Source organism: Dermacentor albipictus, chromosome 1 (assembly GCF_038994185.2).
Source record: "Dermacentor albipictus isolate Rhodes 1998 colony chromosome 1, USDA_Dalb.pri_finalv2, whole genome shotgun sequence".
Taxonomy (NCBI): Eukaryota; Metazoa; Arthropoda; class Arachnida; order Ixodida; family Ixodidae; genus Dermacentor; species Dermacentor albipictus.
This window is the reverse complement of record NC_091821.1, coordinates 72,695,948-72,711,672: the sequence shown is the minus strand read 5'-3', so window position 1 is coordinate 72,711,672 and position 15,725 is coordinate 72,695,948. Positions and strand designations below refer to the sequence as shown.

The window sequence follows — 15,725 nt, the reverse complement described above, 5'->3', positions numbered from 1 at the left end:
GTGGTCACATTATACCCTCACCTTGTTAATAAATGAGGAAATACTCGTCTTCGGTACATCCATGGGGCCACAAAGTACATGACACACTCATAACGCTGTAATAATGCTGCCCCCTTTCTTTTCAGACGGCATATTAAATACACGAAATGGTACGTCATTAAATTAAAGGCGATAAAGAATGACATCGTTATAAAAAGTCGCAGTTTCGCCTGAAAGGCGAAGCATTGATTGCGAAAGCAAAGTAGTGGACAGCTATACGAAGTAAGGATGGTAGTTTTATCGGCCGTATAAAGTTGTAAGCATAGGCACACTAACTAAATTAGCAAGCATGGTGTCGCGCGCGCACAAGCTAACATGAACACATCTCACTCTATGACCGCGGAAACTCGCTGCGAAAATGCTGCAGCGAGGACACGTGACAGCAGTAGCGAACGCATTAACCTACCCTCCCCCCGAAGCCTTGCGCGCGACGGAAGGCGGCGCGCTTCCTCCCCGCTTTCCTCCGTTGCGTGCGCGAGATGGAGCCACGATCGCCGGCTCACCGTCGCACACTTTCACTCGCATCTACAGCGTACTGCGACAATTTTATCGCCCTTAGACGTTATACAGAACCTCACGGTGACGCCGACGGCAGAAATGCCCCTAGAGTATCGATATAATTGCTATCGCACTAAACGTTCCGGCTATAAGTTGCACGCAGCCTCACATGTGAGAAGGTATTCAAACGTTTCACGTGCCATTACATTTGCAAGGCATGTTTGCATTGAGTAGGCCAAACTCTGCAGCTGTCATTTAAATTATTTCCACTCACTCACTCACTCAACTACTCACTCACTCGCACTACCATACCACCGCATTACCTTACTTTCATTCTACATCGTCGAAGCTGTTGGCAGAAATCCACTTTCATTAGGCTCTATTGCAATAGCATTAGGTTATATTGCAATAATGGCAACCACAAAGCCAACGTCATCGATAAAACATAGTCATCGTTATAGAAACACACATCGTTACCTTTACACATCGCCCCATATGTCCCCTATGCGTAATGCCAAATGACAGAAGGAACGTGTACGTAACTTCATTATCATATTCAACAAAACGCCTACGATGCTTTATAGAAGGCCAGTTCTGACTGCGTTTGTGTGGCCGGCATTATGACATTTCACTCCTCGCTACCTGCGAAGGCACAGATTGGTCGCAATTTTCTATCGACCGACCGCGGTAGTTTAGTGGCTGTATGGCGTTGCGTTGCTGAGTTCGAGGTCATGGGTTCGGCAGCAGTTGCGGCGGCCACATTTCGATGGCACGAAATGCAAAAATGAACGCGTCCTTAGATTTCGGCGCACGTTAAAGAACTTCAGGTGGTCAAAATTTATCCGGAGTCTCCCACTATACGGCGTGACTCATAATCAGATTCTGGTTCTGACACGTAAAACTCCAGAATTTATTTTGGTAAATTTTCTATCCCGTGTTTTTCATACCTTCATATTCTTCTCGACTGTGTTGTCTGTTTTGTGGGCTGTTTAATCCTCCTTCCCTTTTAATCTGGCGATGCAGATCTTCCGTGACAGAGGAAATCACGTCCGGCGGATAACCAGCTACCTGAAGAGAGCGTATTTGCAAGTAGAAACTACGTTTCATCAAGCACGTGTAAAATTTTTTTATACTTCCAAGGCACGACCTGAAAATTGCGCTTTTCGCCCACTTAAAGTAAGATGACAGTTTAGTGCGGGATTATTCTGGGGTACTGGTTTGAACCAGAGACCGCTTCGAATTATGCTGTATAAATCCACTTGTGCCTTTTTACTGGTTGCCTACGTGGCATAATTCCTCATGAGCTCCTGTCGAATGATAGGATTAGGTTCTTGGATCTGAGGCAGGAAGTTTCAAAACAGGTTTGTCAAATGTATGAGCTAAGACAAAATGATCCTTCTCCCACCGCACCACTATTCGCACCCTTTCCTAGTAGAAAGAGCAATTGGCGCGTCGTGCATTTGAAATTCACTAAGAATATCTTGAACGCACTTCAGTTAAGATTGCTTCAGCTTACAAATAAACCGCCTTGAGGTAGCAGGTTATCTCCAGGAAGCAATTTCCGGAAGATATACACAATCAGCTGAAAAAGAAAAGACGTACAGAAAGTAGAGAAAGCAACGGCAGCATAAAAAGCGTATGTAAAAGTATCAATGTCAGCGCCACATGTCCTCTCAGCACTGAGCAATATCATGTCTAAGGCAAAGACTAGATGATCTACTAAACCTATCCATGCTTTTATTTAAATAAACATCTATGCCGCAGCGCAAGCTTCACGAAAAAAAAACTATTGTAGGAATTTCGTTGAATTCAAAGGCGAAGTTGTGTAGACATTCTCTGAATCCTGTTGTAGCGCGCTTGTGGAACCTTAGGGGCGACGTGTTAAATGACCGCCCTCCGTTAGCGCAACTACAATGCCTGCTCGGGGCTGCGGGTATTCCTGGCTGTTCTTTGGAAGAGCTCCGGTTCCGAGCTCGTATTCAAAAAGTAGGCCGTTCTCTGCAAAAATGTCAATGAGTGGGCAAAGGATATAGTGGACGTAGCCGAAATGACTCAGGTTGAGCGGTTATGAGTGAATCTGCATCACCTGCATTATACAGCAAGGAATTGCGTTTTCTCGGCTTCGCGCTCGGTTGTGACACCTGATCGTTGGACGGCGTTTTCTACTTCCCTTTTATTTATTTATTTTTCGACACGGTTGTCACGCACCTTTCGTTTATTTTTACTTTCCCTTTCCCGCATTTTGATATTATACTACGCCGCAAAAATGTTCACACACTTAATTAAGGGTGTTTTCTTGTCGCACTGGTAACACCCTTCTGTTAGGACCTTACAAAAGTTTACAGAGGTCAACAAAGGAGCTCTAAATAGACGTGCGATGACAAAAGACGTAGTTGAAAACAATGTAATGGGTCTTGCAGCCTTGGTCGCACAGAAATATCTGACAAGAGAACTTCACAGGGAGCGATATGAAACTCTCCTGTCGGATACTTCTGTGCTCCCAAGGCTGTCAGAATGATTACACAGTTTTCAACTACGTCTTTTGTCATCGCAAATCTAGTTATTCCTGCGTTGTTGTCCTCTATAAATGTTTGTAAGGCCCGAACGGTGAGGGTTTTGCCAGTGCGACAAGAGAACATCCTTAAGGATGCAACATTTTTGCATCCAGCGATCTAATGCATCGCAGCAGAACGTCATAGCCGCTAAACCACCGCTGAGTTTACAGAAGACAGAACGAACTCGCAACTGAAAGCGTATTGTGAGCTCCACGTGTGCAACAAAGACCGCTCACGCGTGAACCAGTCACAACTATGGCACCGGGACGAGACGAATTGTTTGCAAGGGCTAACAAAACAAAACCAAAACTTTCAATTGCGGAGACGCCACGTAGGAGCTTCTGAAAAAAAAATCTAGAGGATAGCACAGCATTCGCTACATACAAATTTAGTGACAAATTCAGTTATTGCATGGTACAAGACGCCGATGTAGAGAAGCCGTAAGAGAAGTCTGATTAGTTCCTGTACTATGAAGTACAGAATTACTACTTTCATCCAGTCAGCCTCCAGCGAATTACACATTCTGTCCAATGCCTTCGTAGCGCCTGCTCGACTGTTTCGCGCCATATAGAATTGCGTCAGCTTTCCTAGGCAAGGACCGACCTTGTCACAAGCGACGCAAAATGGCAGATCACTCGCATAGTGCGCGTACCCGAGGCGTATTTCTCTAGCGACGGATGGCATGTCGGCAACACTGTGACCTAGCTGTCTCTCTCGTCCTCCCCCCCCCCCCCTCCACATCCCTCCCACGGCCGCGCTTTGAGAGCACGCCGTAAAAGACTCAACGAGCACTCGGGTTAATTGGATGCAAGCTCCGAGAGAGTGCTGAGAACAATGGCGACGACCTCCGGCAAGCGTGGAGCACGACGCAGTTAAAAAGAGAGGAGAAAAAAATAATAAAGCGCAGAATTTTCGCGACCGCTCGCGACCCTCGTAGTTTGCTGAGCGGTTGCAAAAATGCGCGTTTAAATTACTAGAGAAAGAAGAAGCTCTCGTGCGCGAAAAGACGACGGAAGGAGTGTACTAGCTCGACGCAAACACTGACGCTGCGGACGTGCAACAAGAAATAAATTTTGAAGATCACCGCTGCCTGGAGCAACATACTTATTTCCACAAGGAGAATAAAATGAAAAGCATTAATTGCACCGACTTCTGTACCACCATGTGTTAGCATGCTGTCAGCATTTCACACGCTGCACCGGCTTAACTCATGTAGGCCTGTGTCATTCCACTGTTGAGCACTAAATACTCCATCTTAGTAACTTTTGGCAAGCTATAGATCCCGTCATGTCGAGGAGAAAAGAGAAATAGAAGATTAAATCATCCATTTTGCGCGTCTGGTTGCTCCCCGGGTGATGCTGACTGCATGGAAGGAAGTGTTAACGGAAGGATAATAGCAGCCCGCACAATAAGGCGAGCCGTCCTCCCTTCTCAGCAACACACAGCCAACTCTCGTTTCGAGTGGCTGACACGAGCCCGAGAATTCGCTGCACGGCATGGAGCTGGTGAGGCAGGACAATAGGCCGCGAGGATTAATCCCGGCGACGGCGGCAGCATTCGCACAGATGCGGAATGCGAGAAACACTTGGATACCGAGAGTTCGGTCCACGTTAAATAATTCTAGGTGATTACAATTAATCCGAAGCATTCTGCCAATGCGTCTCTCATAGCCTTACGTGCTGCGTTTGGACGCTAAACTTCATTAATAAATTACATAATCGGTCTAATAATTGCGTGAGAGCGTCTCTAAGCGCCGGAGCTTTTCCTCTTCACTTGCCCTGAATTGCGACAGTAAGAAGATTAACGGAACAGATTCCAAGAGAGAAGACAGCGAGCTAATTGCAGATATTTTAAGAGAAACGCTGCAGGCAGGTGCATGCACTCTAGAAAGTGCTGAGTCATGAACAAGAAACCCATGCAGCTTCGGCCAAAGCATCACGTTGCTCAAGGACATTTCCCACACTAAGAGGCATTTTTTTCTTGGTATTCTCGTTATTCTTATTATAGCTTCTAGCAGGAAAACAGGAAATAAGTGAAAGAACTTAGTCGTCAGCTCCAACATTGACTTCGGGTTTAGATTACGTGTGCACGAGACGGGTCTACCACGTGTTCACCTCTTTGAGAATTCCTCAGACTCCGCAATCGGCATCGTAATAATGTGCTAGCTGTCATTAAATTTATATATTGCACTCTTGTTGCGTTTTCATTATGTGAATGGGAAAATAGATATGTGACATAACTCTAGCTGTGGTGTTGGGCAGCATGTGCAGTTTAACTATTGCCCATCTGAGATGTACTTGAAGCCATGCGCGCGCCTACTTTGCCGTACAATCTGCCGGTTTTATTGTTCCATTAATTTGTTTTTTTCATGGGCAAGCTTGAAACTAATATTCCACTGGTTGTCGCAGAGCCTTCTGGAAGTCCGCCTAAAGTCGTGACAGACAGCCTTAATGCGTTAATACGAGAATGGGCGTGTCCAGTAGGCGATAAGCTGAATTCCTTATCGTCCAAAGTGCCCGCTTATCGTGGTAACGCTCACTTTCATTCTTACTCGGACTTTGTGGCACTACTATACAGCGCTCTGTAAGGACGATTCAAATATGCCGTAAGAAAAAAGAAAAGGGGGGGGCGGGGTATTAGGCGGCATATTAGTCATCCCACATACCTCTTCAGAACGCACATTTAATATAAAAGCAAAGAAGTACTTGGGAATGCCCGAAAAACGAAACTACAAAAATTTTAAAAAGAAAGATAGGAAATCTGCAAGAAAATGCGTGCTGTGCTGCTCTGAGATAAGTGAGAGAGAACAACGCGAAAAGCGCCGACACCGCAAATCCTCGTTATCGCAAATTTATGTTTGGCTGCGAACAAAGACCGTTTGCGGAGCGCTGACATCCTGGCAGAGGTTCCTTTTATGTATTTCAAATACGGCAAGCCAAAATATGCACACTTGAAACGTGAGTTAACAGCCGCCTGGCGATAAATTTAGCTTCTGCGCTTTTAAAATACGCGAATTCATGGCAGAACTTGCGGAAATGCCTCAGGCAGCTTTCCGCTGCTGTACTTCGCGTCTGCACGCGCATTACTGGCCGCTGTCGGACGATCGAACTGCGGCGTGTCGAATTACACGGGAGCTACAGCCGGCGGGAAACTGTGAATTCTGCTGTCTGCCCCGATGCGGGGGGCAAGCGGCAAGGGAGCGTTGCAGATTTGAGCACCGTGCACAGCTCTCAGCTTCAGAAAAAAGGGTAATTGAGGGCAAAAAGAAAGAAAAAAGTGGCAAAATATTCTATAAATACCGCACTGCGAACCCAAGTTCCTTAATATCTAAAGGGGATCGGCGATTATACCGCGCTAAGTATGCTGTAAATTCTCGGCAATGATAGATCACCTATTCATTTTCTATACGTGGCTAGGATAGCGTGGAGTGTGGTAGGGAAGGAGAGGAGGTGATGGTAGGATTGGAAAGGCGATGAAAGAATGTTTACTTTTCTTATTTTGTTTTTAGCCGGTTGTGAGGGAGATGGAAGGAAAAGCTGAGTAATAATGAAAAGCGTCCGCTTAAACTATCTTGGCAATGATGAATATTGAACAGCACAACATCGCGTACGTCTTTCCCTAAACGGCACTACGAGTACCATGTAATTCGTAGTGCCATTTTTCTCTTATGTCACGAGTATTTTTTTTTATACCACAACAAGAATTATTTAAGAGAACACACAAACGCCAGTCTGCATCATTTATGTCCAGGGAAATGGAAAGCTCCGGCTACGAGCACTGACGCCTTCCTATAGTAATATTTAACGACGAATGAGTTCATGTAGTTGATTGATTGAGTTCAATGCTCCAAAGCGGCAAGGTTGGTTATGAGAAACTGAGAACCACCGCGATAGTGAGAGTTCTCCGTGTTGATTTTGATAATGTGTAGTCCTAGATACGCCCAGCCAAATCTAAAATGGAAGAATTTTCGCATTCCACCTGCATTAGAATGCGGCGACAGCATCCGAGAATCAAAAGCATTAACCAGCTGCAAAACGTCATGACTGCTGAATCCTTGCGCGGGCGGGCTCTACAGCTGGAGAGCATATTCTTTAATGCACGTATATTTTGTTGTTGTTTTTTTGAACCTAAGCAATCAAGAATAAGGGGGGAAGGTTGGAAAAGGAGTGCAGGACCGTTAAACATTCAGATATATCCAGCCAAAGTTTTACGAATGACCCCGTGGACGCTACTCGCGAAATTGCAAGCAGACAACAAGCTCATAATTAAACGAAGGGATGCATAGATGTTGAATGTATGAATGGATGAGTGTATGGATTTCATGGATATCGATCACTTTGAAACCGTGGGGTACCTGAGCGGTTCCAGTGACCTCTCTACTGGGCCACTGCACGGGCCTGAGTTTTCGGCCCGGACCCAGCTATTCATTACTAAGTTTAGCCAGGGCCAGCGTGTGCATGACCACACAGGCCTGTAAGTAAAAAAAAAATTTTTTTATTAAAAAGAAAAGAAAACATTTTTTTACATGCAGATTGTACCGTATGTGTCAGCCTTACCTTCTTGGGGTCTAATTAGCTGCAGTGTATGACCAATAAAAGACCGAAATCTTTGTTTCTCCCATGGGAACGTCAGTGATATGGCCCATTGCCTGCGCTGTTATTTTTCCGCTGGTGCTTATGCATTTACCTTGATCATGCGCTGTGGTCCGACGGGGTCATTTAGCATGCGACTATATATGTGTGTATATACATAAACAGGTGAATTCACGAGCATACAGCATAAAATAAACGCACAAGGAGAAAGAGGTACCCCTCGCGTTAGCGTTAAAATAATGTATTAGTATCGAGATATGTAATAGTGCAATCGCAAGAACTGTAACAGGGAAATGGTTTGAAGAGGGGTTTTTGTGCAATTTCTTTTTCCTTGCGTGAAAACAATGTTCGTTCTTGTGGAAACGAAAAAAATTAGAACTTCATTTGTTTCTCTATTTTCTTTGCTAAGGTATACCAAGAGCACGTGTCTTTGCATGTGTCACTTCAGCTTGGCACATAATGCCTTGAACCTTGCATTGCATAACGCTCGCGTATGCTCCAAGTCCCGACTTACGCCCTTTAATTAGCGGGCCCGAGTCCTAACCGGGCTCATGGCTTCAAGCCCGAGCCCGGCCCGGGCCCGCTTCAAACCCGGGCCTGGCCCGAGCCCGCCGAAAAACGCATCGGACGGCTCGGCCCGAGCTTTCGGGTCCGCAGGGGCCCATGTAATGCTCTACACTCTATTTATACCTTTGTTTTTGCGTTTATTCTGGACCGTTCAGATCCATGCTCCCATTCAGCACAATGCGTTGGCGGGCTATTTGGTGCGAACCCATAGATACTTTGTTTAGCGCAAAACAACAGACACAAGAAAGACGACAGGACAAGGCGTCTTTCTTGTGTCTGTTGTTTTGCGCTAAACAAAGTATCCATGCTCCCATATTAACCAACAGTCGAATCCTAAAGTATTTTATTGGCCTGAAAAATGTAATCTTCCTTATACTGTGTATGTTCTCTAGTTTATTTAAACCACCTAACTTATAGGCGGCCTAATGTTGTCGATCGCCCGGACTCGATCATTGCACCTCTCCTCTTCTCAAGGCCTCAGGTGTGGTTACTACGTAATCATACACCTCGGGATCAGTACTAGACGTCATGCCAACGACAAGCATTCACTGCGCCAACTGTGAGCAAAAAGACAAAATGCTTGTATATTTGGTGCCGACGACTGCCCACTCCAGAACCAAAAGCTCCTGCACGAATGCAGCTGGATTATGAGAGACGCGCACGTCCGCTAACCCCGAAATATTTTCTTCCACGGAAGGTCACAGTGCGCATGTTTAAGCAAAGGTTCGAGACCTACAGTGAGCCCTATAAGCAGACTGGGGCAGCCTAAATATGAAAGAAAATCGGCGGAGCCGTTTAATATAACGCGCTGTTGCATTACGATCTATGTGTGCTTTAGAGATAACTATGAGGCGACATTATATGCGCAGAGTTTAGGTCGCGATATATTGTTTGATTGCGAAGAACACAGGTGCGCTCACTGGCACGACTTTGTCGGTCAACATTCAATGCCAATATAGGTCGGTGTAAACTAGTGACTACATATATTTAATTCAATATATAATATATATAGATTTAAGCAAGGCGCGTTCGTATAAGACACGCGGGAAAGGTGCAAGCAGCCTAGCTGTTGAAGGTTAGACTTTGTATGGGCATCAAGTGCAGGGTTCAGCTATGCTTCAACGACAAAAAAATTAATTATGGGGTTTTACGTGCCAAAACCATGATATTATTATGAGGCAGGCCGTAGTGAGCGACTGCAGATTAATTATGATCATATGGGGTTCTTTACCGTGCACCCAATGCACAGTACATGGATGCTTCAATAAACACAATTAGTGCTCCTTCAGTTACCGTCAGTATGCAGTTGAGCCAGTTGGAGTAAATTTATTTTAAGATAAAGGGCGCTTCAGAAGAAAAAAAAGAGAACAAACTTTTCTCAACTGCGAGTCAAAGCTGCATAAATGTTGAGAATTTGCCGAAGAACGGTCAAATGCCAAGAATCGCAACATACCCATTCTGTGAAATACAACAGTGGAACGAAATTTTCCAGTTTTGCTTATCTATATATAGAAGCAAAAGTCTAAGAAACCACAAAGTTTTGAATTCTAAGTCCGATCCAAAATAAATAGGAAATTATTGACTTAAATAAGCAAGCACAATGCAAGAATTTCATTGCCGCGACGGCAGCAAGCGAGTATACTCGCTGAAGAGAATAGGAGCAGTATTATATACCGCTACCGCGCTGATACTTTCAGCCGCTGACAATCGTACAAAGTGTTTCTTTTTTCTTACCCCACATGCAGTGCATGGCAGCCGGAGCTAATCTGCTACCCGCATGTACGCACGAAATGGCATACTGACGAACCTCACGACGATAGGCAGCGAAGGCCAGAACACATGACCTCTGTCAGCGCGAACAACTTCGATGCACGTGGTCTGCTCGTCCCAAAAGTGCCCATGTTCCAGAGAAGTTGCGCATTAGTTTTCCATCCTGGTGTTAACAGCGCAAAATGTAGACGGAACACGCTAGACGAGAAGACGACACCACTCGTCTTCTCGTCTCGTGTACCAACTACGTTTTGCGCTGTTAACACCACGATTACACCTTGATTTCTGCTGGGCTCCCTCACTCCGTACAAATATTTCTCCTTATTCTGCGTGTTTGTTTTTTTCTTAGGCGGAATATCCTCACCTTTCTCTTCGCTGGCTACCAGGTCAAAATCAACGCGCTGAATGTCTATGAGAGCAAGGCGTGAAAAAACAGACCGGTTGGCGCACGACCGCTGTGGCCTGTGCTACACATACAGGGACACTAGCGAGCGCAGTACTGTCCTGACGTCCTTACGATGCTCACCGAGGTCGCAGCTCGCCGTGGCGTTCGCGGCTGCTCTTTCAATCAGCAGAGTCAGCCCACCTGTTTATGTTGCCCTGTCCACTCGGTAGGAACGTGGGAGCGGAAGTAAGTTCCCCGGCCGTAGCTCGGAGTCGGTGTGCCGGCTAACAAAGGTGCGCTCTTACTACCTTCAGGCTTATTTTCCGCTGTTTTGTCCCTTTGGTCGGCGATGGCATGGGCGCGTCTTGGTGAGCGCCTCAACTACTGCTCCACACGGAAAACTAGCGGCTTGACTGTTGCTTGCTTCGAAGCAAGTTATTTTTCTTTCTGCCTCGACTTAAGCTTTTACCTCTGAACTAAAGTTCTTAAAGAAAATATAAGAGCGCTTGCTTTCTTTTTTTATGTTTATTTCTTTCTTTTGTAGCTACTGCTGCTGTCGTTTCTTCAATCCAACAAGCCATGTCAAACAGTTCTACTGTCAGTGCTTGCAAAAACATGGCAAGCACAATTTTCCGACAAAATTTCTTCGGAAAGCAAATGTAGAAAAACAATAGACATTAGGTTAAAGTTGCTTTCTTCTTCTTTTTTTTCGCTCCTCTCTTCCGAAAAAGCCGGGAGCACAGGGCGTGTTCCCAATTGCAGCTCTTTTTGTCGGGTACAATACGCCCGGTCCGGATCGAAATTGAAAAGGAATCGGGCGCAAATGTAACACACACACATAGGGAGCGAGAGACGGCGGCAGGCCACATATACGCGCCAGTGGAGCAGAAACGCGCACGTCCGAAAGATGATTGGCCAGCCACTCTCCGCGCCCTCGGTGCATCAGCCTTCGCCGCATCAGCGGGCCGCGCCAGGCGGCCTCGGTCTCCCGGTCTCCCTTTGGTGCTCGTACGGTCGCTGCGGGGAATGCTCCGCCCCATCGTGCTTTTTCGTCATACCCAATCTGACAGGCAGAATTTGGCAGGCTTCGCAAAGGCTCCCTGCGTGGACGGTAAGAATTATAAAGACGTTCTGTGAGCGTGTACAGAGCTGCCGTGTCCATCAAGAATAGTTGCAGTGCTGTTTAGTGAGTGACGCATGTTACACAGTCCGCGTTGCATCGAATCCAGTGGCTGCAATGTCACAATACGCTTTGTGACGCCGATGTCTGTTAAGTTCTTTTTTTTTATGTGGATTTCCTTCCGAATAGCATGCGTATGGGGAACCAGCGCTGACCAAGCGGCAGTTTGAGCGTGCAGCTGAAGCACATCTATGTCAGCTGGTATACACTCCCCCCCCCCCCGGGTAAACGAGACTTGTGTTACGAGCGCCAATTTCTCCCCTGGAGCTTGGTGGGCCAAACTTCCGAGAGAAAAAACAAAACAAAAAATCAAGCATGCTGCCAGGCATGGCAACGGTATCGCTGATGCGCGAGGTGAAAACGTCATTCCGCTTGTCGTCTGCTATGCACTCGAGGAGCACACGACTTTCTCTGCTGGCGCCAACTGAAACCAACCCCACTTACATTTACTTTTTCATGTTATTTTCCTCTTTCAAATCTTGCTTTCAACACTCTTCGGCTTCTAATTTTCTTATCGCACTCACAACATGCGTGCAACGCATCTGTGTGAAAACTTAACTTTTTTCAGTTCAAGATGCGCGAGCCAGCACGCCATGGCGTGCAGCTATTTTGTTGCGGCGAAAGTAGGCAGAAAAATGTGGTTTATTCATTGTTTTATTAGCAACCTATCGCACAGCAAGGCATTCAGTACACAACACAATAATGTAGAGTTGAGTATCTCATTATTCAGTACAAATGGGCGCATTCTGTACTATGATTATCATACATAGGTAAGGCAACTTCCTACAATTTCTCATAGACGGAAAAGTGATACAAAGGCTATGTTTGTTTGCTGTGCGTAACACAACCCTACCAAAGCAATTTTTGTCACAACAGTTATTTGTGAATAATAAAAAGATTATCGAGAGCAGCACTTCCACATCTTTCGAATGCCAGTAAAAAGAACTTCCTTTTTTATTTCATACAGCGGGTATACTTGCTAGTCCAAAAAAACATGCTATACCTAGTAAATTTTCTGCGTAGCTCTCCTTGTGCTAATGTGCTAATAAATATTTAGCAAATTATGTTGAAAACGTCTACAGTTTTTTTTCATATTTGGTTTTGTTTCGCGATCAAACATGCCAAACCAGTAGAGCTTCATTAAGAGCTGCAACAATGCTAACAAGGTCTCATTACAAAATATCTCACAAGCGTATTGTAGATGCTTCTTAAAATTTGCAACGAACTTAGTTTCTTCTATCGTCATCTAAGCATAGATGGCACATTTCCAAGGCAACTAACAACAAATAGTACCGAGTTTTCCTTCTTTGATCTTTCTTTCTTTTTTTAAGAGAAACAGTAAATGCAGGGAAAGCTTGTGTAAATCTGTGGTTTATCGTCAGTTGAGGTTGGACAACGACATAGTGATGCACAAAGGTATTAGCAAACGCGTAGCTTCAGGACATGGAGAAATATCTTTGAAAGTAACCCAAATCGGCTGCATTCAATGCATCAGGGCAAACAGCTCAAAACAATTATCTTTAGAATAGTTTTCAAGACCTTCCTCTAATACGCTGGGCGTACATTATGAACTTTCTTTAACAGAGCCCATAGGCTCAGTTTAGTGCGACCACTTTGAAGCCTAGGACAGGTGTCGGAGCTATGATACGAGTTTAGCCATTGGCTGGAGATCATCGGTCATGAGAATTTTGGTGTGGACACAATAAGCAGTCGAAGGCATCTCAATTTTTCTAGAATACTCGTTTTGGGATTTCTGGCACAGCATGTTTTCTTTCCTTATTAAGATTACTCGTGGCTTCGTAAAAAGGAGCCCCTCCCCCACCACACGCACACACACAGACATGGATGGGTAGGTAGCAATACAGGTAAAAAGTGGAGAGAGAGAGAGAGAGACAGAGAGAGAGAAAGAGCACAGACACACGATCACAGCCGGTCACGTTTACCGCATATCATCACCACAGAGGATCACGTGAGCGCAAACTTAGGCAACACTTTAACTTAATGTTCCAATTTCTTTTCAAACCATTTTAGAATGCAGACTTGATAAGTCATCCCAGCAGAGAGTGACGAAGGCACTGCTACTGTTCTTAAGAACAATAGACCTGCACAAACGAAACTATGTGTAATGTTCATAGTACCTTGCTGGTGAAGCAGCGCACAAACACGGACACAGTGAAGACAAGCAGGAATAGACGACACTCGCTGCTCTGTCGCAGCGAGTGTCGTCTATTCCTGCTTGTCTTCACTGTGTCCGTGTTTGTGCGCTGCTTCACCAGCAAGGTACTATGATCACTCACCAACTAGCCCAACTTTCCACGTTACTATGTGTAATGTCTTAAGGGCACTGAAGTAAGCGCACGTCCCTGAATGTCTTTATTTTGATCTACTGATTATTCGGCGACGTGTATATTCTTTTTTTTTTCGCGATGTCCTAGGTTTTGTGTATGTTTTGTCCCTTTTTTTTCCTTCTTTTTTTTGACACTTTGGCGAGCACCGAGTCGGATCGCCACCCCACATTAGAAAAACAGCTCTGGAGATGGGCACAGAGGCTGCCACACTTTCGATCCCCACCATCATGCAGCGTAAAGTCGGAGTTGAGCGCAAACAGTATTTTAAAGGAATTACAGCAGAACTCATCCCAAGATGACTGTCGGCAGTAATGATAGTAGCAACCGAGCAACGTGTCGACTGACCATATTCCTAAAGTTACGTTTATTTAACACGTGTGGTGGTAATTCTGAGACTTTCATTGCTTCGTATATATTCCCCATACTCCGGTATCGTCCCAATATGCTATGTTACTCTCTTGCCAAAATCGCCCACGAGCATGTAGGCATGACGACGACTGTATGACGTCGACGCAATGACGATGGAATGACGAGGAATTGATACAGATCGTGCAACAAGCAACAAAGGCGCATAACAACCACGGCATGACGACAAGGAGGTGTGGGCTCTTCAATTATGACTAAAGTATAACGACGACAACCTGATGATGAAATGATGTCGACAGTATCACAACCACCGGATGAAGAAGCGGGAATGACGATGATGGCCTGACAATGGCGGCAAAATCACAATTGATTGACAGCGACACGAGTACGATAGACTAACGAACAAGGAGTGACGTCGGTGGATCGACGAAAATGGTACGACGATGACCGATCCCACTTTTGTCACGCCGTCATCCGTCGTACCATTTGTCGTACAGCTTGACGACGGTGGCATGACGAGAGTCAGTCCGAAGTTATAATGACGTAACGACCGCTATGGAATGCCGATGATGCCACAAGGCACTAGGACAATGGGCTGACGACGAGTGTACGATGACACTGGTGTGACGATGACTGTAACGCGAAACTTGTATGACGATGTTAGTGTGACGGCGACATGACGAGAGTCGGATGACGAAGCAGGATGGATGATAACGGCATGACAAAGACTGCATTACGACGACGGTCTGATAATGAAGGCATGAAAGCGACTGTGTGACAATGACAGCATGACAAGGGCGGCCTAATCACGATTGAATGACGGCCTAATAATACACACATAAAGGTGTGCTGAGGGATGATGTTGACATAGAAAAAGGGAGGCACAACGGTGAAAGCAAGTTGATATCGATAAACATTACGAAATGTCATCCATGAAGCCACTGCCGGGTTCCATATATTGTCTGTAGTCACTAGTTCAAATGAACTTTCAGATAAAGGCACTAAGACGAAGCTGGTGTGTGGCTCTATCCTGCGTGAGGAGCACAGGCGCGAACCAAAAGCTTTACGACATGTAAAGAGCTGCTATAAGCGGCTCCAGTAGGGCGAGCACCTGCAGGGCACCTTTAGCGGCGGGATTCTGGAGGCCACAGGGAATCACGCGTATTGACTCTACCAGGTCTTTCAGCTTTTTGTGAACGCTTTCCTTCTCAGTATGTCCATCTCCTTGCTTGCCCGTTGCGTCACTGGTTGCATTGGCCCTCTCATTCCTGGCTTCATGGCACTGAGGACCACTAGGGACCGCTGTCATGACCATGGATCTAGAGGGCAAAAAAGGCCATTCAGCATCTGTATCAGCCGGTGAAGGCGAATATTTGCGGCGTGCTTTCGCCGACCTTGAACTCGCTGCAGGTGTGGTGACTGTGC

General features: G+C 45.7%; 1 long non-coding RNA gene across 1 annotated transcript in view; it reads right to left on the bottom strand.

Moving 5' to 3' along the window:
• Window positions 1-11,049: 11,049 nt before the first annotated feature.
• Window positions 11,050-15,725, bottom strand: part of LOC135903946 (uncharacterized) — a 219,286-nt gene continuing 214,610 nt past the window's right edge. The window contains exon 3 of the long non-coding RNA XR_010564966.1: window positions 11,050-11,506. This is a non-coding gene — a long non-coding RNA (uncharacterized lncRNA). The remainder of the gene's footprint in view (window positions 11,507-15,725) is intronic.